Here is a 25,610-nt window from a genome sequence, read left to right as displayed (position 1 = left end):
CGATATTTCGAGATAAAGAATTTATTATAATTGTATGTAATTTGCTTTTTGATCCCCTGTTGCACTCCATTTAATTCGAGTTATAGAAAATTCGACTTATAGAAGTTCGAGTTATGAAAGTTTGACTGTATTTGCTTTTTATTATGATAACATATAAAGTGTGTCCGATAAAATAAATTCTATGAATTATTCATTTTATTGAGTCAATATTATATTAAAATATTGAATATTTTTTTACTAAAATTAAAAATAATTTTCTAACACAAAATAAATATATTTCTAACACGAAATAACAATTTTACATATTTTTTAAACTTATTTTGAATTGGCAACCCTATAAATAATTTCGTAACATTTTGTGTTGCTATTCTAATTGTAAGGCAAAAGGTTCAACAACTTTCGTTCACAAATCCTTGAAAGTCATTGAAAAATGTCGGTATATATATACCTATATATATATAAAGAGAGAGAAATGAAAATGTCAAGTTGATAAAACATAAAAGTGCATACACTATATGTATATATGTATACATATATGTACTGGTGCAGCAATTAACGTAAACACACACACACACACCCTAATGCGATATAAAATTTCTGTTAATATCTTATCAAAACTTAATAGAAAAATTGCACATAAGTGTAGTGCATTAATTAAGTTCTAATTAAATGCTGACTAGCATTTTTATTACAAAATAAAATAATTTTTTTATATATACTTATTTTCATAAAAAAAAAAAATAAATAATACATAACACATGCTTAATCCTTGCATTTCCAAAATCCACCATAAACATCACTCAAATATGCCGTTAGCTTACATATCACAACTTCGCACTTATGCACTTTCCTTTGTATTGCATTTCATATTGCAGTTTTGTTGTATTTCTTTTTTTTTTTTTTTCTCTTAATGCATTTTTTTCTTTTTCACATATTTTTGTTTGTTTTTTGTGGTTTGTTTTTAATTACACTTAAGCCATTTTTCTGGGTCAAACTCATACACTGGTCATTGTACTCGTCGCCTTCGTCTTACGTTTTTGCACTGACGTCGTTCGTCCATACACCTATTTACGCATAAGCTTTGCACTTACGTATGTTGTTGCTGCTACGTTAGTTGCATTTTGCTCTCTCACGCATTGCATTGAATTTGTTCTCTCTTTTTTTTCGTGTACAATGTGAATTGTTCTGTTATGCATACTCATACTGGCAGCCAGTCCTGGACTAAGACGCAAGTAGTGGCTCAGAGAGTGTGTAAGCTCATATGCACGTACACTGCTGGCTGTCACTGTTGCTCTTCTATTTACAGCTCATATGTGTGTTTTCATAATATTACGTTATCATTGAAAACAAAAGTATAATTTTGTTTCGCATTTTGCATTATGCATTTGAATGCATTATTGTTTTTTTTATTTTATTTTTATTTTTATTTTTATTTTTTTTGCTTTTTATTGTGTGATTGCATGTATCATTTTTAATATAATCAAATATTTCTTTTTATTTTTGTAATTTTATTAGCTTTTTGTAGATTCGTAGGTCGGGAATATTTTATAATTTTATTTGATGTGCTTTCTGCCTTATTTATTTTTTTATTTTATTTATTTGTTTTTCATTTATTATTTTTTTCTTTTTTTATTTTTCTACTGCAAATTAGTTCGTTGTTGGAATTTTCATTAGAAATTTGATATGAAGTTTACTTGAAATTGGCGTAATTTGATAGTTTTTTTTGTGTTTCTTATAGTGAAAATGTAGTTAATTTTATTTAATTTTATTATTTAAGCCAAGTTTATTGATACAAAATGCACGTACTATTTAGCATATAAATTGATAATAAAATTGTAACATTTTTCTAATAGAAAACTTTTACTTTTAACTAACAAATGGAGTAGCATTACAATTAGATATTTTACCCATTGTCTTAATTTGGCTGATATTAAATAAAAGAAAAAAAAAATAACACTAAAAATATATAATTGAGTATTTAAAAATTTAACTTTAATTGTTAATAATTTATGTTTTTTTTTGACTAATTATTATTTTGATTACAATCATTATTAAATTAATAAATTGCATAAAATTTAACTGGTAAATTTGTTGCGTTTCAAAAAAAAAAAAAAATTAAAAATAAAAAAAAAAATTAAAAAAAATTAAACACTAATAAAAAAATAATTGATATTTAAGAAAATATTAAAACAATCTTTTAATAAACTCTAAAATGGCTTGCAAATGCTTAAGACATTGACTGATAAGTCCGTAGGATGGCACACTGGCAGCGTCACTAATGAAAAATCCATGTAAATCTTAAAAAGTGGACACTTTTAAATGATACTTGTCAAAATTTCATTACAGTTGAATGATTTCTCATTTAGTTGCAGCTAGTAACGCTATTTTTTATAATATCAGAAAAATAGATTCCAAACAATTTTGTGTCTTGATCAGTTATTGCTTTTGGATAGAAAAAAATGCCGTGGCAGCACTTCTTGCATGGGTATATAATAATGAATGAAACTTGGATCCAACACTTCACTGCAGGGTCAAATTGGTAGACACCTGAGAGAACAGAAACCAGAGATTGAAACTTAAAGCGGTTGAAAACGCAACAGACAACTGGCAAGGTTACAGCTGGATTTCGTGTTTTGTGATGCACGTGAAGTTTTATTCATCTACTACCCTCGAAAAGGCTAGATCATCATAGTGCATCAGAATGAGGAAATCTCAAAACAACAGCCACATACACAAGAACAAAAATGTTCTCTTTCATCCAGACAATGCGCCGTGTCGTACGTCATTGGCCACCAAAGACAAATCGCACGAATTGCTGCAGCACCCACCGCATTCATCAGATTTGGTCCACAATGATTATTACCTGCCTGTAGAACTTAAATATATGTTTCAGAGAAAGAGACTTTGCATGAGGCATATTTTAAAGTCAAAGATTAATAATTCTGCAAGAGAGGTAACGAAATGTTAGAGAAATGCTTGAAAGACTTTTATTTAATCTTGAAGGAGATTCTTGAAAAAAGGAGTTGATAAATAAACTCGAGTTTGAGTTTAGTTAAACTACATATTTATCAGCCGATTGGTTATATCTAGTCTTTTTCGCTTTATTTATATTGACTTATATTGAGTAGAGACTTCGCAGATTCATAGTTCTGTGTCTTGAGATTGTATGAATGAATGAAGATTGTATGAATTACAAGTAAAAAAAACAAAATACTCATTAAATTAACCTATAGACAAAGTCCTTCCTTCCCAATTATTTGTTTGTACATTTAATTTTAATTTTGTTTAAATTGATTTTCAAAGGGGCGTATGAGTGATTTTTCAAGGTAGGAAGTTGTTGGTATGTATTTAAATATTATTTATTATAATATTATAAATTATACATTATAATATTATATATTATAATATTATGTATAGTAATATTTTAATATTTTATATTGTAATATTTTACATAATATTATTTATATTATAATATTATACGTTATAATACTGTACATTATAATATTATATGTATTAATATAACCACAGCACAAGAAATGACAATGAGAACAATCTCAGGTTTAATAGTTAAAATATATGATTTAATTTCTTTAGTAAATATATAATCAAGATATGTATATGTGAAGTTGTGAGGAAGTGGAATCCTTATATACTGTCAAATCGACCGTCGTCGGAATAGTGTGCTCAACTCTCTATTATATTCATATGTAGTATACGGACTAAATAACCATTTTTTTGAAAGACTTAATTATAATAAAATTTCATCACAGTATTTTTAAATAAATTCATAAAAACCACAGATGATACATTCCAAAATCAGTTGTTGATGAGAAAATCACAATAATCACAATAGTACCAACAATACTGTAATATGAAATATAACCGAAGGAGCAAATTTATTTTAGTAAGACCCTCCTTATATTTGAATAAGTGATTTTCTTCCCAATATAATTATAATTTGTATAGGAAAATATAAGCATATTAATGTTTATCTCATAATCTGGATATGAATATTATATCTCAAGTCTATTAAACTCTGTCACTATTACTGCTATTTTATTGACTTGGAGACCAATCACTGTAATTTGAATGCTTTAATAGGTGATACTGTTTTATTGAGTATTATTTTCAAATAATAAGATGAAAAACGATTAGCTCTTAAAATTATTTTCAATATTTAATATTGTATCTTTTATGCTTTAAATCGTATTTATCAAGTAATTTTAATCTAGTCAATTATATTCTCCCAGTTTTTATTGCAATGTTCTTTCATTGATGACAACATTATTAGACTAATAATAGATTTACTGTGAGTATTAGTCATAGTTAAGGTTTACGTGAATATGATTTATGTAAACTAATCATAAATGTTTTTAAAAATAAAAAGCTATTAATTTATTACGTAAAAAATAATTATAAATAGCTATTGATTGGAAAACCAGAGAAAAATATTGTGTGAAGTTTTTACATGTTTTGGAATCTTTAATTTTATATGTAAAAATTATTAAAAGTAAGAAAATATATGCAAAATTATAACAGTATTTATATAGATTTTTGATCTAAGACAGATAGTCAGCTTGAGAGCACGTAACGTCTTCCTTAGCTAGAATTTCTTTTTAATTCAATATTCCATCTTTTTTACTGAAGTTAGAATATAAAATGTTATTCAATTGTTAGGTGTTTTTTTTACAAAAAAAAAAAGTTGGTACTAAAGTAATTTTATACAGTAATAGCTAATTTTGAGATCTATAGAGAGGAAACGGTCCATAACAATGGTAGTAATATTATTCAACACTAAAATTTAGACGATATATATGTTGTTACTCCATTTCTAAGATATTGGCTTTGAAAAAAACAGATAGTGCAAAAGCAGTTGAAAAATTATATATAGGTACAGCTAATTTATCGGTCTACAGAGATCTATTCAGTCCATGATAATAGTAGTAATATATTCTATAATTACCAATTTATTTTTTCTTCTTCTAATATTCGAAGTAGTAGAAAATATTTCCAAAAAAAAGCACTGTTAATTTGAGGAAGATTCCTACTAATTTGACTTTTGAGGAGACCATGACTTACTGCATAACATAGCACTAAATAGTTTACTTTTAAATTTACGATACAACTTTTCGTAAGATACAATTTTTAATAAGAAATGTAAAGCAAATGAACTTTTTAGATTTCAAATATTTTAGATGTCATTATCTACAATAATGATTATTGCAATATCCCTTTCAAGGTATATACATTGCATTCTGTTGTACACAAAAACTCTGAATTATGATGGTCATAAGTTAAATTCATATCAATTGTAAAGTGAACATTTTTAATCAACTAACATTAGACATCGGGGAAGATTTGAATATATTTCAGCCTCACAGCGACTTCTGCTTTTGACTGCAACAAACAAACTATTAACGCAAACTTTCAGTGCTCCAACTAATTCATTAATGTATTCATATATAGTAAAATAAGCAAAAAATAGCTAACAACACGAAAACCAACAGACAAAAAAGTGCCAGTTAACAGCACCGCTGTAAGCTGATTAGTATTAGTTAACATTTTAATTAGAAAAATGTTAAACAATATCGGATATATTTAAACATGTTCAATGTGAACACTGTTTAAATAAGTAATAACTAAATAATAATTAAATATTGCCGGCTTGAATAAGCGTTCACTCTGGTGGTATTGCCCATTTCGCTCCTTGGAGAGCGGTTGGGCGGCTGTTATTATGCAGCGAAATCAAACTATCAAATTCAAAAAATTTTAATTTTCCGTTAGCGAAACAAAGAGGTTTATAGGACGGGTCTATAGGTAAGAAATAGAAGATAGGTTAGCATGAGAACTTAGAATATGTACTTAAGTCACTTTAGAAACGTACGTTTTAAATATATGTCAGAGATAATATTGTAGAAACTTTTTTCACAGCATGTAAATATTTCTGATATATAAGATATTTGATTTAAAAATATAAAGAACTTATACAAAATAATTATTTTAAAAGAGGTATATATATATTTAATATAAAAATATGTAATATAATTGATTCATTAATTGATATATATATAATATTAATTGATTAGAATAAATTTTTTTTAATAATAACTAATAAATTAAAGTATATAATATTATATATAATTAAATATTGCAAAATTAGTTTTTTTACTTACTTTATAAAAAGGAAATCCAACGCTGCAAAAAAAATGCTCGCGTCATTACCCAAAAGGCCTGGAAATTTAAAAAAAAATTTAATAAATATTGAGTATTTAAATATACAAATTGAATAAAAAATTTTTAAATAATTTTTACTAACATTTTGAATAAAAATAAAAAAAATTTCACTTTCACAACCCGAACAAGTCAAACAAATTAACTCTTCTATGCACTTTTAGTTTTCTTCTAAGCGACGGCAATTCACTTTCAGAGCGCTTAGCAATGAAAACGAAACCCGAATGTAAACGTTCTCTGCGAACTTCTCAAAGCTACAGTAGAAAAGTTGCGCATGCTCTGCAACCACTGCGCGCATAAGCAACATTTCCAATATAATTTATTCTAAATTAATTAAAGTCAAGAAACGCGACGCAATAAAGAATTTTAATATGCAATAATAGAAGATAAAAACAACAAAAACGTTGAAGAAAATCACAAATGTTGAAGGTTGCGCATACCAAAACCACCGTTCGTACAGAAGTCGAAGAATCACTCGTAGAAATGAAACAAGTGGAAACGGAATAGCGGTAGTTGCTGTCGTTCGTGCAAGCACTGCTCTCTGCGCACTAATGACGACGTTTGTTGTGCTTTTTTTGTTTTTTAGTATAAATGACAAGTCCAAGGATGAAGTGACCAGCCAAATAAGTGAACTTCTAACGTATTTTCAGACTTAACAACAACGAAGTAAAAATCACAACAAATCAACACACACACACACAAACGAACAATACTAACCCACATCGTACGTATTCATCTCACATACCGACAGATAACATGAACAGAACATCGTAGCGCATTTAGATTCATTAATGATCATTTACATTTATTAATGATCACATTAAGTGATGTTGTCGTTCGATACTCGTTGGATGAAAATGCAAAAACGTGAGAGTTTTACTTGGAACGGTCAGAACGGCATATAACAACAAATGTGCAGTGAAAAGGTAAGTGTTCGTCTATTAAGCAAAGTGGAGACTATTAATAGAGAATGGAATTTGGAATAAATTAATGAATAACGGTAAACTATTACACAAGCCAGCAGACAGAACTTGTTCTCGCAGATAAATTTTCATTATCAAAAGGTTGCAATATTTTATAAAACTTTATGATCATTGAAAAAGAAATAAAAATTAAAAAAAATAAATAAATAAAAATAATTTCTAAAAAGAAATATAAAATGTATACAAAATATATTAGATATATTAATAATAAATCATACATTTGAGCCACAGTTGTTTACAGAAGAAATATACATGTAATATATGAATAATATAGCTGCTGACGGATAGAAATTAATAATTTATGATAATCATTAAAAAATATATTATTTCTTTACGAAGAAAAAATTCTCAACCTTAAAATTATTTATCAATATAGATCTTCAAATAGCTTCTTATTACTAAGTGCTTTAATTTTTTCATGGATATACTCTTCTCACAAACCGTAATGTTTCAAATCAATAAATAAAATATAATATTATAATATTTTTGAGTTAATATTGATTTACTTCAAAGGGTTCCCTATTTCATATTATCCATTTACAAACATTTTTTACCTACACATTTTTATAGCGAACAAAACAACATCGTTGTTGTTGCAACTATTTTTATTGTTGTGCACACGGTTGCCACTTGGAAATTTTTTTCTGTACCAAAATTGGTTTAAAAAGGTACCATTTCTGTAAAAAAAGGTCCAAAATTTTTCTATTGTCTTTTTATAAGAAAATACAATTTATATAAAATGTACAAAAAGTATAAAACAATACAATATCCACAATAAAGTTGGGTCGTCGAAAATGTACCACTTTTTGAACATGAGTACCAGAGTACCAAACGGAAAAAAAAGTACCAATTTTGGTACTAAAGTACCATAAGTGGCAACCGTGGTTGTGCATAACTTTTACATTTACATTGCTGCATTTTTATCCCTTGTGCGTTACAATAAGAACATACTCTCATAAAAAATATGCTATAACAACAAAATATGCTCTATTTAAATTGACTGATCATTTTGTTAGAAAAATTTAAGCTCCAATGGTAAAGCAGATATAGAAACCAACATGTAATATTGTTCAACCAAGATAATGCGTCGAGTAAGACTAGCTTGACCTGAGATATATTTAAAATTTAGTTAAATAAACCAAATTATATTTCTGAGCGTAAGTATTTCATTAATAAATGTGTATATAACACAGTTAATTATACAAGCTTAAAGAATAGTTTTTATTTTTGTTTTTAATTGTGAAAAGAATTATATATTTATAATGAGAAACATCAACAATCATCTTTTTGTCTGTAGGTTTTAATGTCATTTTACTGAATTGTCAGATTGTTTAAACCTTAACATGTCTTTGTAGCTGCGTCTGTCTTCCCTTGTTCCATTTAGTTTATTAGTCTGTTAAATTTATAGTAATTATTGAGTCATAGATAATTTTAAAGTCGTTACGTACTCCATACAAAGGTTTTGGATCAATAAAAGAATTTCCTGCGTTTCTATTAGCTTAGCAGTTTTCTATTTAATTGCATTAATATTAAAATTAAAGTTACGATATACTTTAAACTTAAACATAAAATCTTCTTAAGAACCTATAAGGTTCAGAGACAATAAGAAATTTTGTACTATTTCCAGATCACAACCTTATTCCGCATACGGAATTAGAGTCGTATACATTGTAACCAGAGTAGTATTAGAAAATACTTTTTTTTTATTTCTTCATACGAAACAATTTTCTGAACTAGTGAATTCATTTTATACGTCAGATACGGTTCGTATTATTTTATCGACAGATAAAATTTTAGTCAAAATTTGGTCAGACTAAAAAACCTGATTTGTACTAGATAACGAAAAATTTATCCGATTTTAATACAAACCCTAATCAAACCCGGTTATTATTGGATTATTAGAACCAAATCCGTGATGGCGTGATTTTTCCAGAACACATCTAATCACAACGACTCATCATAATCTGATTTCTAAGGCGATTATCCGGATTAGTTCGATTTGAATCCAATAGTGCAATAATTCTATTTCCAGTAGTGTAATTTTTTGAACTTCTAGTGCCAGAATGTATGAAAGATATATAATAATGTATATATGTAATATGATATAGAATATAATATGTAAAATAGTATTATATATCATGTAATAAAATAGTGTACATAATACAATAAAATATTAAACATAATATAATAAAATATTATACACAATATAATAAAATATTTATATAATATAATTAAATATTATATATAATATAATAAAACATTAAATATTATATAAGAAAATATTATATATATAATATAATAAAATATCGTATATTATATAATAAAAGATTATATATAATAATATAATAAGTATGTTTTTATTATAAATTCCATTTCATTTTTACATGAAATATTTAAAGACTAACTAAACTATTTGCAATTCACAGCGGTCTTCACATATTAATCTCCCTCTTCGTCTTCCTCTCCCTCTGCATTCACATAAACCGTTATATTAATTGCTATAACTTTGACATTGAAATTAATATTGCTTTTATAGTATTTAATTTATTGCAAAAAATTTAAATTTCATAAAATATCTTGTAGCTAAACGACAGTGAGACATCGCATATAATAAGCATATCTTAAGGTATTTTTATTTATAAATCTAAAGAAGAAGAGAAACAGAAATCAACTGCTAAGTAAAGAAAAGATGATGTAGCACTTGTATTGACGAGGAAGTTGAAAGTTAAAAGATTGTCATAGTTCTATAAGCGATAAAAACCAGATTTAATTATAGAAATAAATTAATTTTTATTTATTTCTATTTAATTTAATTAGTATTTCTATTGTATGTCAATAAGAATTTTTTAATGTGAAATGTTAAAAGCTTTCAGTCATTCTTGTTGCAGCAATCGACTGGATTTACACATTGTCAGTTCGCTACTGCGTTGAATAATCAAAATTATTTTTATCAGCTCATTTGTCAGAACTGTCAACTTATATCTATCACTGCAACAACAGTTGTCACTTATGACATAGTGAACATTGGAACCGTGTACAGCGTACAGTGTATCGTGTATCGTGTACCGGCGAGCAGTGAACACTCTAATCGTGCATTCGACCATTCCGAATGTCGCAAAAGTGTCACATTTGACCCTATTTTGTAAGAGAAAACCACCTTCGAACACCTTCGCAGCGATTACTCAACGCTTTGTGTTGCTCTACTTTTTATGCTCAACACCGGCACGGGCACCGCTTCAGGCACAGATACAGATACATTAACGTCTAAAAATACCGCTTTCGATATCTCAAATTACTATATTTTGACAGATTTAAGATTTCATGCTTTTAGATTTATAAGAACTCATAGCGCTGCATTGTGCGCTGCAAACCCCCCACATAAGAACGCCTATATCGTGTCGTTAAGTTCTAAAACACTTAAGAATCGAAGCCATGTGCAATATCACATGTTGAAATATCACTCACATTGAAACTATTTTCTATACAAAAAAAAAATATTCTAAAGCAAATACGATAGATAGCTAAGCTTTTTGGTATTTGAAAAAAAATATGTATATGTTTGAAATCCCATTTTAATACTTTCAAGTTCTTGGCAACATTATTTTTGTCAATGAAAATCGAAAAGCTACAACATTTTTGTTTGATAATCGTGAGTTTTTTTTATGCATATATATATGAATTTCAGTTCTTATCTGAGAGATTTTTTTCTAATAAGAATTTTTCTGTTTCAATTTTTCAAAAGAACTGTCAATTTTGACCCAGAAATTAGAAAACATAGAGCTGACAACCCAAAAATTTATTAAGAATTGTGAAAAAAGTGAATACCTTTTCTTTTAGAATTGATTTGTTGTTTTTTTGAGTAGAAAAGTAAAGAATTAGTTCAAGATTAACTTAAAAGATTTGTATATGAAAAACAACTTCAACACGTTTGTAGGTCACTAATAAAATATTTACTCTTCTAATGCACATTTGTATTAGAAGACATATTAGAATTTTATACCAGATATTTAGTTTTACAAAAAAAAAAAACATCCAAAACTTATTGTTAAGCCAGAAGTCACGAAAAATCTATTATACATTTTCTGAGCTATTATCGTTGAATTTATTTTAGAGATTTTGTATCTCTAGTTAATGAGCTAATGAGCACATGTGAGAAGCATATATAGCTTTCTTTTAAATACATAAAGTTTTATTAAATATAAATTGGTTATAGGTTAGGTTTGATTAATATAGCTGGAACCGCAATTCACGCATAGATCTACTTTTGCCTGGCGATACCAGAGAGAGAGTTCGACCTTTGTCTAATTTTGTTGGTTGGTTGCTTCTACTAACGCCAATGCGTTCTCTTCTGTTTGAGTTGTGCTTAGACCATAAGACCGTTTATGAAAAACTTGGTTCTGTCATGAAAATTTTAGTTTTAATACTAACCTATGTGGTTGTTAGGAGAAATTATTTTTCTTTTACTACTATCAATTTTTATAATAGGCTATTCCGAGAATTTAAGTAATGATTAAAGGTTTAATCATTGCTAAGGTTTTTCAACATCTTTTTAAATCATTCCTTAGTGGAAGATGCGCCCAGACTTTGTGTGCTATGAATCTAGTACACACCCATAATTTGAGAGCGATCTCAAATTATGAAAATAATATATTCTAATAAACCTTTTTTCTAAAGTTTGTTTACAGCTGACATTTACTTAACGTCGCCAACGTCCTCACAAGAATATTTGTTAAAAAAGACCCTGTCAATTCGCCAACCGAACCAATCAGAATTGAAGCACAATATATCTATCACTATATATATATATATCAAATGAATTTCTTAAAACTTAGACGAGTATTATATATGTATAGTTTTAATAAATATTCATATATAACTTAATATAAAGTGTCACTAACGTGCTTAGTAAGCAGACAATAGTTAAAAAAATTATTTATAATAAATTTAGGTGAAATTTTGTCATTTGATATACATTTAGAAATGAAATTCATATTGTAAACATATTGCAAAAAAATTCATTTTAAGCAGAAGCGTAAACAATATGACAGACTTAAGAACTGTCTTTTCGAAATTAGTCTAGACTATAATGTTCTTTCGTATTAATCGATAATGAATTTCGAAATAATAGTCATTTATCGACTTGAGTTATGGAGTTAAGTATGTATCGGAAATCCAGACAAATTACATTATCATAGTCAACATTTAATAGCTTCATAATATGTCAGATTTCCTCACAATCTAAATAAAAGAATACTTTAGTGAGTACTTGTTTACCTATGTACAACACGCTATAAATATACTGAATGAGAATTATATATAGTTTACTATACATGTATGGAGTAAAATATATATTGCATATGTGATGTTTTGATTAAAAATAATTTAACCTTGACAGGTGATTCCTTACTCCAAGACACGTTGTATTTAAGGAAGGAGGTGCTATTTTCATTGTTAATTTAGATACAGTGTCAAGGAATCATCTATCCTAAGAAATTCTTAGTCATGAAATAAGAAATATCTCAAAAACTGTGTGTTTAAATTGCTTAATTCTCGTAAACTAATCAATCAGAAAAATAAAATAAATATTCTTTTACATAAAATGTACACAAGATATTAATAGGATTCTTGAGACAATAATAATAATTTAATAATAATTATTTTTTCAATAATAATAAAATATATAATATATATGTAGGTTATATGTAGGTTATATGTAGGCTCCTTTGTTTTTGAGTGTGACAATCATGTGTTGGCGTTGCCAGATGCTACATATATATATATATTCTTTTAAATTATTTTCATTGTCTTTGATTTGAAAAAAATTTTTTTTTGTAAATTTTGAAGTCGCTGTGCTTCAACTGTATTATTTAAGAAAATTTTAATTTATATAATATTAGCAAGAGTATAAGTTTGAGTATGAGAATTGAAACTACTGATTTTTTGTGGCTTTAATTTCAGTACATAAGATGCTTTCAGCACTAAATATAGAAAGTCTAGATAATACCAATTGTCACACCTAAATTTAGTCTCTTGATAATATGAAGTAAATTTTTAGACCGTACATCGTTTCTTAGCTTTATTGAGGTTTGATGTTTCTTGAAACATTTGAATTTGCCTGTGGCTATAGAACCACATCCACTAAATGTAGATATAGATATAGAATATACTAAATATATAAACTAAGGAAAAAATATAAATACATATGTAAGTTGTTTGTATTATATATACATGAAATATATTCATTTTAATTTTTTTTTTATTTCGAAATGCAACAGGTACTAAGATTTAACAATCTTTCTTCGACCTATTAAGTGCTTTAATTTACCAAATATACATACGTTATTGCAGTAATAAAAGTAGAGCTAATAAGTGGAAGAAATATATATATATATGTATATATAATTGTATAGTCATATATGTGTAACTAAAATTTTTGTGAGTACATTATTTTCTATTCAAAATACCTTAAGTACGCTAAAGTATATTAACCTAATTTCTAAATTTATCTATGCCTATGCGTATGGAAACAAACAAATATTTTAAACCTAAAATAAACAAAACTAATATTTACAAAATAATTTTTTTTTTATTTTGTATATATTCTGTTATAAGAAATATTTTTATGGCGATACGTAGAATGAAAAATTATCACAAAGTGAGTCTTTTATTTAGTCTATATTTGTTTTTGTTTTGACTCCATAAAACGCATTATCATTCGTATCTGTTCTTCGAATGTTCATTCAAGATTCTTTAATATTAATGACTTCTATTGAAATTTGTAGTATTTAAAAAGGCAAAAATATTTTTTTGTTTTAGTTTTCAGTTAATAATGCATTTATGTTTAAATATTAGTATTTTTATGATCTTTTTGAAGGTTTCAAAATAATTTCATGTAAATATACTCCTGTATATTATATACATTAAATGTATTAAATTAAATATTATATATGTTATATTATATTAATTGCAAATAGTCGAAGAAATATATTTCAAAAGAGTTTTTATTAAATATTGTATTTCTTAACAAAAAAAAAATTAATACAGGTTCTGTGTTTTTCACAAAAATTAAAACTTATTATATATTTTTATTAAGGATTATCATCCTAGACCACATCAATATAGACATAATAATAACTCAATAATTAGATATTTTCATGATCTTCATGAAAAAATCAAGTCCAATAATATCTATTAACATCTATATTATCGAATATAGTATATAACATCTGTTCGATTTTAATATTCTAACAGAATCTAACTGACTATGAGCGTCAAGTAGTGACACTTGATGAAACATAGACACATCACTTTACATATGAGTGAAAACAATAAGCCAGAGATTGAGTAAAGCCCGGGGATAGTGCTCCCAAACGACCACGAACTCAGCTATCGACTAAAAAAGTTTTGGCTTCCGTATTTTGGGATTCAAATGAAATCATTTTTGATAGACTATTTGGAAAAACGGAAAGAAAATATCATCAGACTACTATTGCATATTATTGGATCGATTGAATGAAAAAATCAACCACATTTCTAGAACAAAAATAAATTTTGTTTATGCAGGATAACGCACCCGCTCAATGAAAACCATGGCAAAATAAAATTAATTACGGTACAAATTGCTTCCTCAGCTACCGTATTCTCCAGATTTGATTTGAAATGATTATTACCTGTTTCTAAACTTGAAAAGATGGCTCCAGTGAAAGAGATTTGCATTAAATGAATGGGAAAGTTAGGTATATTTTAGAGGGCTTGATAAATCGTATTATTTCGAAGGTATCCAAATGTTGAAAGATTGTTAAACTCGGTGTGTTAAGCAAAAAGAGGACATAAAATATAATTGATCAAAAAAATGGGTTTTTATTACTTAGGTCGGGTATTTATCAATCCACCTAGTATGTTGCTATTGTAATCAAATACCTTATAGCAGCGAACCTTATATGACTGTCTCGTGCAACATGAAGGAAGAATAATATATTATAGATGGATATTATCTTAAGTTTTTACAACATTTTGTAAACAAATAAACAGCAGACATATATGATGTGTTGCTAAACAATTTCTTTTGTGAAATAAAATTCGAACAAAGAAGATCCAAATCACAGTTTTCTGAAACCCAGTAAGTAGTGGTAATAAATTGAAGGGAGATCTTAAGCCTGTTAGTAGTCGTTACTCACTTCTGTGCTATTGGAGATCAAGTTACCAAAACAGAAATCTTTTATAATACATATTTACAGCTAAAAGTAATGGGCTTAGAAAATTTCTCAATTTCTTAGTGTATGCTCTGCTGTTTGAAAGCAGAAAACAGTCACTATAGATAAAACTTCCTTTAATAATCTCAGGAAATCAACGGAAAGTAACATTTACGACCTTAAATGATTCGTTAGCCGCATGTAATGAATATGAGATTAAACAATGCAATGATTCTAATTAAACTCATGGGCCCAGTTCCTACTTTAGTAAAGAAAACAGCAAATCTATAGCTACTCTCAGAGAAGTGAAGAGACGAGGCACTATAACTGAACGAATGGTTGAGGTATGTGCATTTAGAGCATGGTCAAACCAAACCAGAGAGAGAGAAAGAGAGAGTGGTATGCTTACAAGAAAGATTCAAATAAACAAGTTAATGTAAGAGGGATGTACTAACGTGTTAAATTCCTGCTTTACCACAGATTTTTATGCTTTCCTAAATATTTACGTAGGTATTTAGAGTTATTGATGCTACTGTTTTGATTCCTTTAATTGCTTTGAGTTATAATTTGACGTGAAATAATATTCAAAATAGACTTTTCTTACGATATATTACAAATTAATTGAATTAAGAGGAATTTTTCTTAATGTATAAAATTATATAGTATTCAAAATAAAATACTTTTAATACTTCACTAAGTTTCATCTGCTCTTTTATTTAAAGAATTATTTATAAGCGCAATATAGCCATTGAATTAAAATAATAAAACTGTATAAATATTATTAACCTATTTCCAATGTCGACATTTGAATTTATACTTGATTTTTTTTTTCATTTTTATTTTTATTAAAAAGAAAATATTGAAAGAATTACCCGTGGTTGCATCCCTGGATTCACACCAAGTTGAAGGTTTATTTTTGTTTACCAATTTTAATGAAAATGAAAAAACCAAAAATAAAAAAAAAACTAAAAAAATATAAACGAAATAAAAATAATTGTGCTTTTTTATTTCAATTTAAATTTAAAAAAAAAAAAAAGAAAAATAAATATTTTTCCATATAATCTTATCGCACGTTCTTGCTTTCTTCTGCCTCCAAGTTTTATGCGTTCATACGTTGATATTAAATTGCCTTTCACAACCCCCCCAAAAAACAAACTAAAAATCTAGGTCAAATTTATATATAGTATATAATGTTTTATTTATTTTTTTTTTTTAATTTCAAAACATATGTTTGAGTTTTTTTTGTTGTGTGATTTTTGTTGTTTTTTCCTAATTTGTTAAAATTTTTTTTAATTATTGGTTTTTTAACTTTTGGTGGCTTTTATTTGCTCTGTACATTTATTATTGTTGCTATTTAATTTATTATATTGTTTTTTTTTTAAAGTATTTACTTAATTCTGTTTAAATCTATATGCGTATATATATGTCTTTTTTTTTGTTATATTTAAATATTTTTAAACAAATTTTAATTTTTTTTGCTGAGGTGCCGTATTTATTTAGGTTAAATTGACAGTTTGTTTGATGTATTGTTAGTTCTCATTGTTGTTGTTGTTGGTTTTGTTGTAGTCAGACGTAAAATTAATTGTTATATAGAGAAAATAGGCTATATTTGTGTTCACGTTTTGATGATTTTGCGAAATGGTTAATAAATAATGTAAATATATTTAATAAGTTATTTAATATATGCTATAAATAAATTTGTTTTGAATATATTACGATATTATTACATTAAACGTATTGGTTAGAACAGCAAGTCATGACACTTGTTTGTACACTCAGAAAAATAATTTGGTTGATTTTACCAGATTTTAACTACTAACAATATTATTATCTACATTAAAGCTCCTATTCTGAGTAGTTTTGAGTAGGTTTTAATATAAAAGTAATGAAGATACAATACAGCCCAGACTTAACTTTTGTTAAAAATTCATTTCCAGAACTTATCTAATGATTACAAATAATTTTTGAAGTAATTATTCTATTGAAAAATCATTGAAATAAATTTTAATAGCTATCGATTTGTAGTTATAATTTAACTAACGCAATGTAACATATATAATTACATACGTAATTAACATATAAACAATAAATTCACTATTAATTGTTTATGATACGTAATTATAATTCTTTTGGTATATAATAGTATGCGATTAATTGCGACGGCATTTGTTTATTTCTTGAAAATGGATAAGATAATTAAAACTGAAAGATTGCAACATAATTGTTAATTCAATTAAGTCGATAATAAACAATCAATAAATAAAATTTCCTCTCAAAACATATTTAAAATAAAACATTTATGACTTTATAAAGCTCACTTATACAGACAAACGTGTATGGAAACAAACTAAATCTCAACTGAACTGCGACTTAAAACAAAGGTTTAAAGTCACGGTCAGCAATGCAACTCAAGTTAGCAAGCCGCCAGCCGCCAGTCGAGCCAAAAGAAAATCTGAACAATGAACTTTTTCTGACTCGAAAAATGCCACAACAACAAACAACAACAAAAGCTCGAACAAACAACTTCTAAGCCGACTTAGAAGAGCTTTTTCAAGTCTCGTTTTTTCATGCTGCAAAGCTGCAATGCTGCAATGTCACACTTCATTCAGCTTGCGTTCAGCTTGCATTCTAAGTGCAGTTCATATCCTCAAGCAACTTTGGTAGCTGCCTAATAGATTTATGCTTTATTAGTTTTTTGTAATTTTATCTGAAAAGCAGTCGAAGATATTCATTATGTTGCATAAATTTAAATATGCAATAAAAAAAATTAGCCATAAATTGCCACTGTTAAATTGCGAAACCGCATGGCGTCTATGCATTTCAAAACGTATTTGAGCTTAGACTGAAAATCAACAGTTTTCGAAGCTCTTTTCCATCAAGAAGTGGTTCTCATTCAAGGTAGACGGGCTACTCGTATGCTAAGTCAACAATTGCAAAATGTCTCTAAAAATTAAGTTTAAACAAAAAAAAATAAAAAAAAATGTTTTTTTTAATATAAATTAAAAAATGATATATAATTAAATTGCATAAAAATGTGCTGTAGAGTTTCTTGAACTTTAAATAGTTTGTCAATTTCGTAATAGACTTGACTAATCAAATTAAACTCTGTCAAATATTATTATAAGTGCAAGGAATGCAGAGATTAATGTTAAAGGTTCCAACTTTAAACGAGTATTAGATTTCAATTCTAAAATTTGGAAAGAAAAATTAAGAAAAAGAGAATAGCAATAGTATAGGATATGAAGACTAGACAGGAGATATTTTAACAACTACACAAATGAAGAATGGATTTCTTGCTAGTATCTATTCTGCAGAAGTGAATATTTTTAATGAGAGAAAAACCGTGGATTAGCGTACATTAAAAGTGAAAATAATTTCAAAATAAGTATCTCAGTAGTATTTAAGTACATACATAATATCGGGTAATTCTCGGAAAATATCAGCATACATTAAAACTGAAAACACCTCCAAAATAAACAACTACGTAGATTGCCAAGCAGAATCGAGAAAGTCGGGAACCTTATATACATTAAAAGAAGAAACAACTTCCAAAAGGAACAACTACGAAAATTACTATGCAGTGTTGAGACAGTCGGGGACTTAACCTACATTCAAAGACAAAACAATTTTAAAATAAACATCAACGTAGTTAGTCAAGCATTATCAAAAAATCCTCGGACTTAGTCTACGTTAAAGTAGAAATCAACACTAAAATGAACATCTACTCAAAATTAATCTATGTATATTAAAAGAAAAATAATTTCAAGAGAAACATCTACATAGTTAAGAATGGAGCGATAACAGAAGTTACCTTATACATATCTTCTGTCAAAATATAAATAGCTTTAAAATAAATATTTGCAAAGCTCGTCAAACAGCGTCAATAATAATTATCTCTAACCACACAACTTTCAAAAATCTTCTAAGGAACAAATAATCTGTGACAATATTAACTGCAAGTAGACGGTTACATATCAATTGTGATATTGGATCATAAGAACAATATAATATATAACAAAAAACTATGAAGTGCAAAAAATTCAAACTAACATGAGTAAGTTTCAATTTCTCGATAACAACAATCCTACCGGTAAAATCAAACAACGAAGTAAGCTAACAAAATTATTGGTGGCACTAGCGCGAAGAACAGAAAACTGATCTATAGCCAGATAATTAGACCAGCATTACTTTATGAATGTGTCGCGTATAGCAAAAAGGCCGACTCTACTATACAAAAGCTACAAGTTGCTCAAAGTCAGGCTCTCCGAACACTCTTCAAAGTGTCTTGGTACATCCGCACAAACGACATGCTAAGAGACCTTAGAATGGACCCGATCAAAAAATACATAATGGACAGAGCCCTGAAGTTATATGCGAAAACTGACAGGCTATCTTACTTAGCACTATCTAATCTTAGAATAATCACTCTCCGCAAGGGGAGGTACGCAGATCTTATATCAATCACTGAATAATTATGAAGCTTATAAGGAATACATAAATTAGTCAATGTGATGGGTGGGACCCTGTAGTACCCCCAGCTATCAAAGAGTAAAAGTGCCCAGTTGCGCTGACTCGAAAAAAGGATCAAGATACATACATACATAATAATAGTAGAATGAATACACCTGTGGAAAATCTAAGCTGATGTGGCCGATTAATCAATGGGCTTACTTGATCTATTAAGAAAAGGTTGCATTTTATATAAACAACCAGTGACTATTTGAGAGACATGCTCTTACTTAGCTCATCTTTTCCTATCTCAATCCATCCCCTCACTTATTCGTTTTTAAGGTTGTGAGCGCTTATATAAGGGTCACTGATTATTTGAGAGTCATGCTTCTTCTCAACATATTAGTGAAAGACATCTCTTAAATCGTACTATGGATAAACGGTCACTAGCTATTTGGAAGATATGCGATATGCTTTTACTAAGCCCATTAAGAAAGGACAACTCTAATGTGGTGGCTTATAAAAACGGTCACTGGCTATTTGGAGGACTTCCTCTTAGGTTGAAAGTCAATCCAAAGAATATTACACAAGTTACGTTGATAAGGACAAAGAAGAAATTGGAGAACATTTCATGAACAACAGCTTTGATCAGTTTTTTTTTTGAACAGGATATATGAATAGAATGAACGTACTAGTAGGAATATGAAAATAATGTTTAAGAAAATGGAGAATATAAGTAAATAAAATATTTATACTCTATAAGAGAATCGTCTTTCATTTCCGCCAATAAAAAAATAAGGCTCTATTGTATTTTATTCTATATATCCCATCCTATTCATTTTAGATATCCTAGATCAGTTAAAACTTATAAAAATACATTATGCAATACTTCATATATATGATTTAAAACACATCTAAAATTATTCAAGCAATAAATGTTTTTAGTTATAGAAAATTATTATTGTATTTATAAAAACACGTCAACTCATGCAACAATTACCACATACAATTATTTTATATTCTATTTTATTTATATATTTATGTATTTATTTGTATACATATTTTTTGTGTTAATTCTCTCGAGGCAAAATTCTAAGTTTATTCATTGCCAGGTGCGTTTAATGCACTTTCAATGCATAATGCCGTCGCTCTTTTTATACCCAACCCATAGTTCTGTTGCATATCTTAACCCCCACTACAGCCAGCTGCCAGCTTTATGAACATTTGAAGTCATAGACTTTTAGCTTTTTATCTTCAATCTTTACAATTCTGTTTTCTGTTTTCTTACAGTTTTTTATGTTTAAAATATCTACAGACAAGCTAATAGCGCGGGTGTCATATGATGTCTAGAATAGAGTAAAAATACACATAGATACCAGATACTCGTACATAAAAGTATCTTAGTATGTTCATACAGTGCACATATTTCTAATGCTAATAATTGAGTTTACGGACTGACATTTAACTTCCATTTTATGATATTTACAATGATTTTTCATGAGTATCGACAACGGATGCTACCCGTCTCTTGCCGTGCACCGACCGTTAACTGCCCGCGCACAAACGCTACGGCTACGGCTACGACTGCAGCTACGACTATGGCGAACTCTTGTGAGTTTTCAATGTCAACTAAGAATTAAGCGCCGCCATAGACCTTAACTAAGCTGTGCACGGCGCATTTATGGTCAGCGACAGAGATTGTGGCTATGGCTGTACTCGATAAGGAAGGGAGTAAAGTGGTCAATATTGCTCGTAATTAATTATTAATTAATTACGTTATTCAGTCTAATCGTATTAGTAGGGAAAGAGTTTAGTTGAGCCGTTGTTGAGTGCTTCTAGAGAGAAGGGTGCGGCGATCATTCATTCGTTTGTACTCGATTTGACCACAATAGCTTCAAGGAAAACATGTTTTAGAAGTGCAGCAGCGGCAAAAACGATTAATTCCATTTGTCAACATGGTTTATGGTCATAAGTGCAGTAGCTGGGAGAAAGCTTCACTTAGTGGCATGTTCAATATTAATTAACGGTGTTTTATGCTAATTTTGACATTGAACTTAACGATTATTATGTGTTCACTACAAAGCAAATGAAAAAGTGCAAGCTAATGTAACTATTTTTGCAATATTTCCAAACGAATAGAAAAACTTGTAAAAGTGAAAGGTAAACTAAGGCAGAGCACACACTTAAATTAAACTTAAGGAAACACATTGAGGAAGTGCACAGATGTGCGGTTTTAAGTGCAAACAGTTAAAGCACATAACATATAAATGTATATAATATAGTAGCTCTTAAATAAGACATATTAAATACACTTTTATTAAAGTCAATTTTCAAATGCCTGTCTTGAGATATAAACGTAAGAGTTTCAACAATTGTTGAGGATTAATTAAAAAATAATTGCTAAAAAATTTAACTATGGTGGAAAATGAATTTAAAAAACCCGAGATGAAAAAGTTTTTGTAGCCCATCCTTTCTATTAAAAAATGTTTTCAATGATACAAATAAGTAAGTAAAAGTTATGCGAATTTACTCTCAAAAAAATGTTCCAGATTAAGACACTTGGGATATACCAATATACTCTGCTATAGATAATGATACAAAAAAAAAATTATTTCAGATCAATATAATTAGAAAATACTGACTTAATCTGATATAGATAATAGTCCAAGAAAATAAAAAAGTTATGAACCATTAACCGCAAAAAAAAATCTTTGAATTCAACATACTTGGAATATATCAATTAAGTCTGCATACATACAAGAAAGTACGAATGCGTTTTGAACATTTGATCTTTCAGATCAATATAATTAGGACATATCGACTTACTTTGCCGTAAATAATATTCTAAAAGAATAAAAAAGTTATGTACCTTAAGTCGAAAAAACAAAATTCTTTCAGATCGAAATACAGTATATAACGCGGTACCATTATAACGCGCTGTCATATTACGCGATTTCAATCCGCCATATATCATACGCATTCCCCCATATAACACGGGAATTTGTACAATTCATAATTAGCTTCGTGTACCTTTGCACGTGTGTTTACGGGGTATACGGGAATACCCTTATAATACCCGTTTTCCTATAGCGCATTATAGGGGGATTACTGTATTTAGATTATAGTTACTCTCTGCTATAGTAAGTACTATTACCATTATCTGCTATAGATAATAGTACGAAATAGTAAGAAAAGGTAATGTAACTTTGGTCATAAAAAATTTTTTCTGTATCAAGATAATTGGGATATACCGACTTACTCTTCTGTAAATAGAAATACAAGAAAGTAAAAAAAGTTACATACCTTTAGCCGCAAAAAAAAAATTATAGAATTTTTGGTATATTATTATAATTGGTGTAAATGTCGTTTGGACGTCAAATTCGATTTTGAATTTCCGAGATCGACTTTTTAATATTGAAAATGTTTATATAGACATTTTCCATAAAAGTTCTTTTTTTATATTTATTTCGTGTTTTTTTTTGTAGTAATCTATTCTTTATTTTATTTTCTTCTTCATGATTTAGTGTGTTGTTAGCAAGTACTTTGATTGTTGTTTATTTTATTGTATATACTGGAGTGAGTAAAATAAAGTGTTTTATTATAATAAACATTTTTATAATAAATTATATATATTTATTTATTTATATATTATAAATTATTATAATAAATATTTTAATAAAACTTTTTTAAATATATTACAAATTTTTTAATGTATATTTTGTGAGGAAGGTGGGTGTTGCAGTGGGCAGAGTGTCACGAAATTTTCTGGACCTTTGTGATATAGTACATATATCTTGTAATCTAAATTTAATTTTTTTACCTATTATAATAGGTTTTTAGATATTTAAGAAACTGAAAAAATTGACTATGTTTAAGCTCAAGTTTGGAGAAATTGCGAAAGGCGATTGGGCACAAAATATATTTTAAAAAAACGTTCATTTTAAAAGCAATATTTCAGAAAATTTTATTCAGAAGAGATATTCATTTGAACTTGAAGTTAGATATAAAATATAGTTAAAAGTAATTCCAACTCAAAAACTATATTTCAGAATAATATTCATATTTATTTGAATATTCACTGATTTCAATATCGGAACTGGTTCAGAAAATACTAAATTTTTGATCATTTCAATTCTGCCACACTGTGCTTCGTTTATACATACCATATATAGTATAACTTTATGGAAGTCTAATTTTTTTCATTTAATTTATATATCTATTTGTAAAATCAAGATTTTATATTCTTTTTAAGAATATTTATTGCACAGGAGCTTACTCTATGAAATCCTGAATTGTAGCGAATAATAACGCTAACGTAAAACCATAGTAACTATGGTAAATTTTTTGCACTTCACATAAATAACGTATATAAATAACTTATGACAATTTAGAAAAGACTTTTTTAAATAAAATTTAATACAAAACATTTCTTTAGTATTATTTTCGTACATAACATACATGTATAGTTGAAAAATATTTTTTATGAAAAAAATACAAACTATTAAAAACAATATTTTCTACAAAAAGTTCTTTATTATTTTGACATTTTATATATATATTTGAAAAAATATGTATATATTCTAAACAAATTATGTAGTTTATGTATTTCGCTTTATATATATTTATATAAATAAATTTCAGTTTCACCCTTTCGAGCTGACATTAAGAAGTGTATTGACTGCAATAGATACTATATGCTCTGCACAAAATTCTCTGTAAATGCAATATTAAATTTGACAATGACATTATCCCCGGGAGTTGTACTATAGTCAACAAGAAAAAAAACAAAAAAAAAACACAAAAAAAAATCAGTCGAAAAAGATACACCCATGTATACAATCATCAAGACAGATAAGAGCGCAGCATCACCACCACTGCAACATAGAATTATGTAGGTCTGTAGTTACAAATATGGGCGCGAAGGGTTGTGTGCAGTTTTATGGCTTGAACTTGCACTTGCATTTGAATAAAGGAAAATTCAAATAAAAAAGCAGCAAAATCAAAATATTGAAGAAAGCTGGAAATTGTTCAAGAGCTTTAAGCGATAATGCATGCCGCTGTTTGTGTTGTTGTTTCTGCAAATTTACAGAAATTTGGCAAAATTTCAGTGTTGCCATTGCGACGAAATGAAATCCATATACAAACACACACACACACACACACACGTACAATAATAACAAAGCGACATCGAAAAAGCTCTGTCATGCCAAGTGAACTGACCTAACCCAATGCATTTGTACGTAATGCACGTCTTCTTCCTTTCACTTGGGTGGTCGGTTGTCTGCAAAATAGAATATCAATATGACACACATATACCAGCGCAATAGTTTTGTGCTGTATAAATGCAGACACACTGACAAGCTTACTTGTACGCACACAAACACACACACACACAAGAAATCGAACCGTTGTTTATCAACAGTAAAAAAAGTTCAATTTCCAAGGCAACTTAGTACACGAAGTTCAACGGCCGAGTGCCATGCACCATTGCGAGTCCAAGGACATTGCAATGCATACTATTTGAAATTTATGCACTTTTACACCCATATACCTACATACCACCTTTTATGTATAAACATACACTGTATATAGTTAGTTTATATAAAAGCAAATAGACTAATATGTATATATATATATGTTAAATAGGTGTACGTGAGTTTGGTAAGCAGTTCGCCGTATATCCTGGCGCGTAATAAGGCTTGTACGTTTGTGTATATATGTTTGTCCTTTTTTGACATTTTAAAGTCATCGTTGG

The 25,610-nt window shown here is 28.0% G+C and overlaps 2 protein-coding genes across 2 annotated transcripts in view; one reads left to right on the top strand and one right to left on the bottom strand.

Annotated features, from left to right (window-relative positions):
- LOC119670089 (hormone receptor 4) overlaps positions 1–25,610 on the bottom strand; it is a 135,492-nt gene that overhangs the window by 85,329 nt on the left and 24,553 nt on the right. Inside the window, exon 2 of the mRNA XM_038080208.1 lies at positions 6,174–6,231. The gene's annotated coding sequence lies outside the window, so the exon portion shown is untranslated. The remainder of the gene's footprint in view (positions 1–6,173; positions 6,232–25,610) is intronic.
- The window catches only part of LOC119670090 (putative GPI-anchor transamidase), a 145,099-nt gene that overhangs the window by 103,593 nt on the left and 15,896 nt on the right, over positions 1–25,610 (top strand). The gene's annotated exons all lie outside the window — the stretch shown is intronic.

The sequence above is a fragment of the Teleopsis dalmanni genome, chromosome 1 (assembly GCF_002237135.1).
Source record: "Teleopsis dalmanni isolate 2A chromosome 1, ASM223713v2, whole genome shotgun sequence".
Classification (NCBI taxonomy): Eukaryota; Metazoa; Arthropoda; class Insecta; order Diptera; family Diopsidae; genus Teleopsis; species Teleopsis dalmanni.
This window is presented reverse-complemented; position numbering and strand designations above follow the sequence as displayed.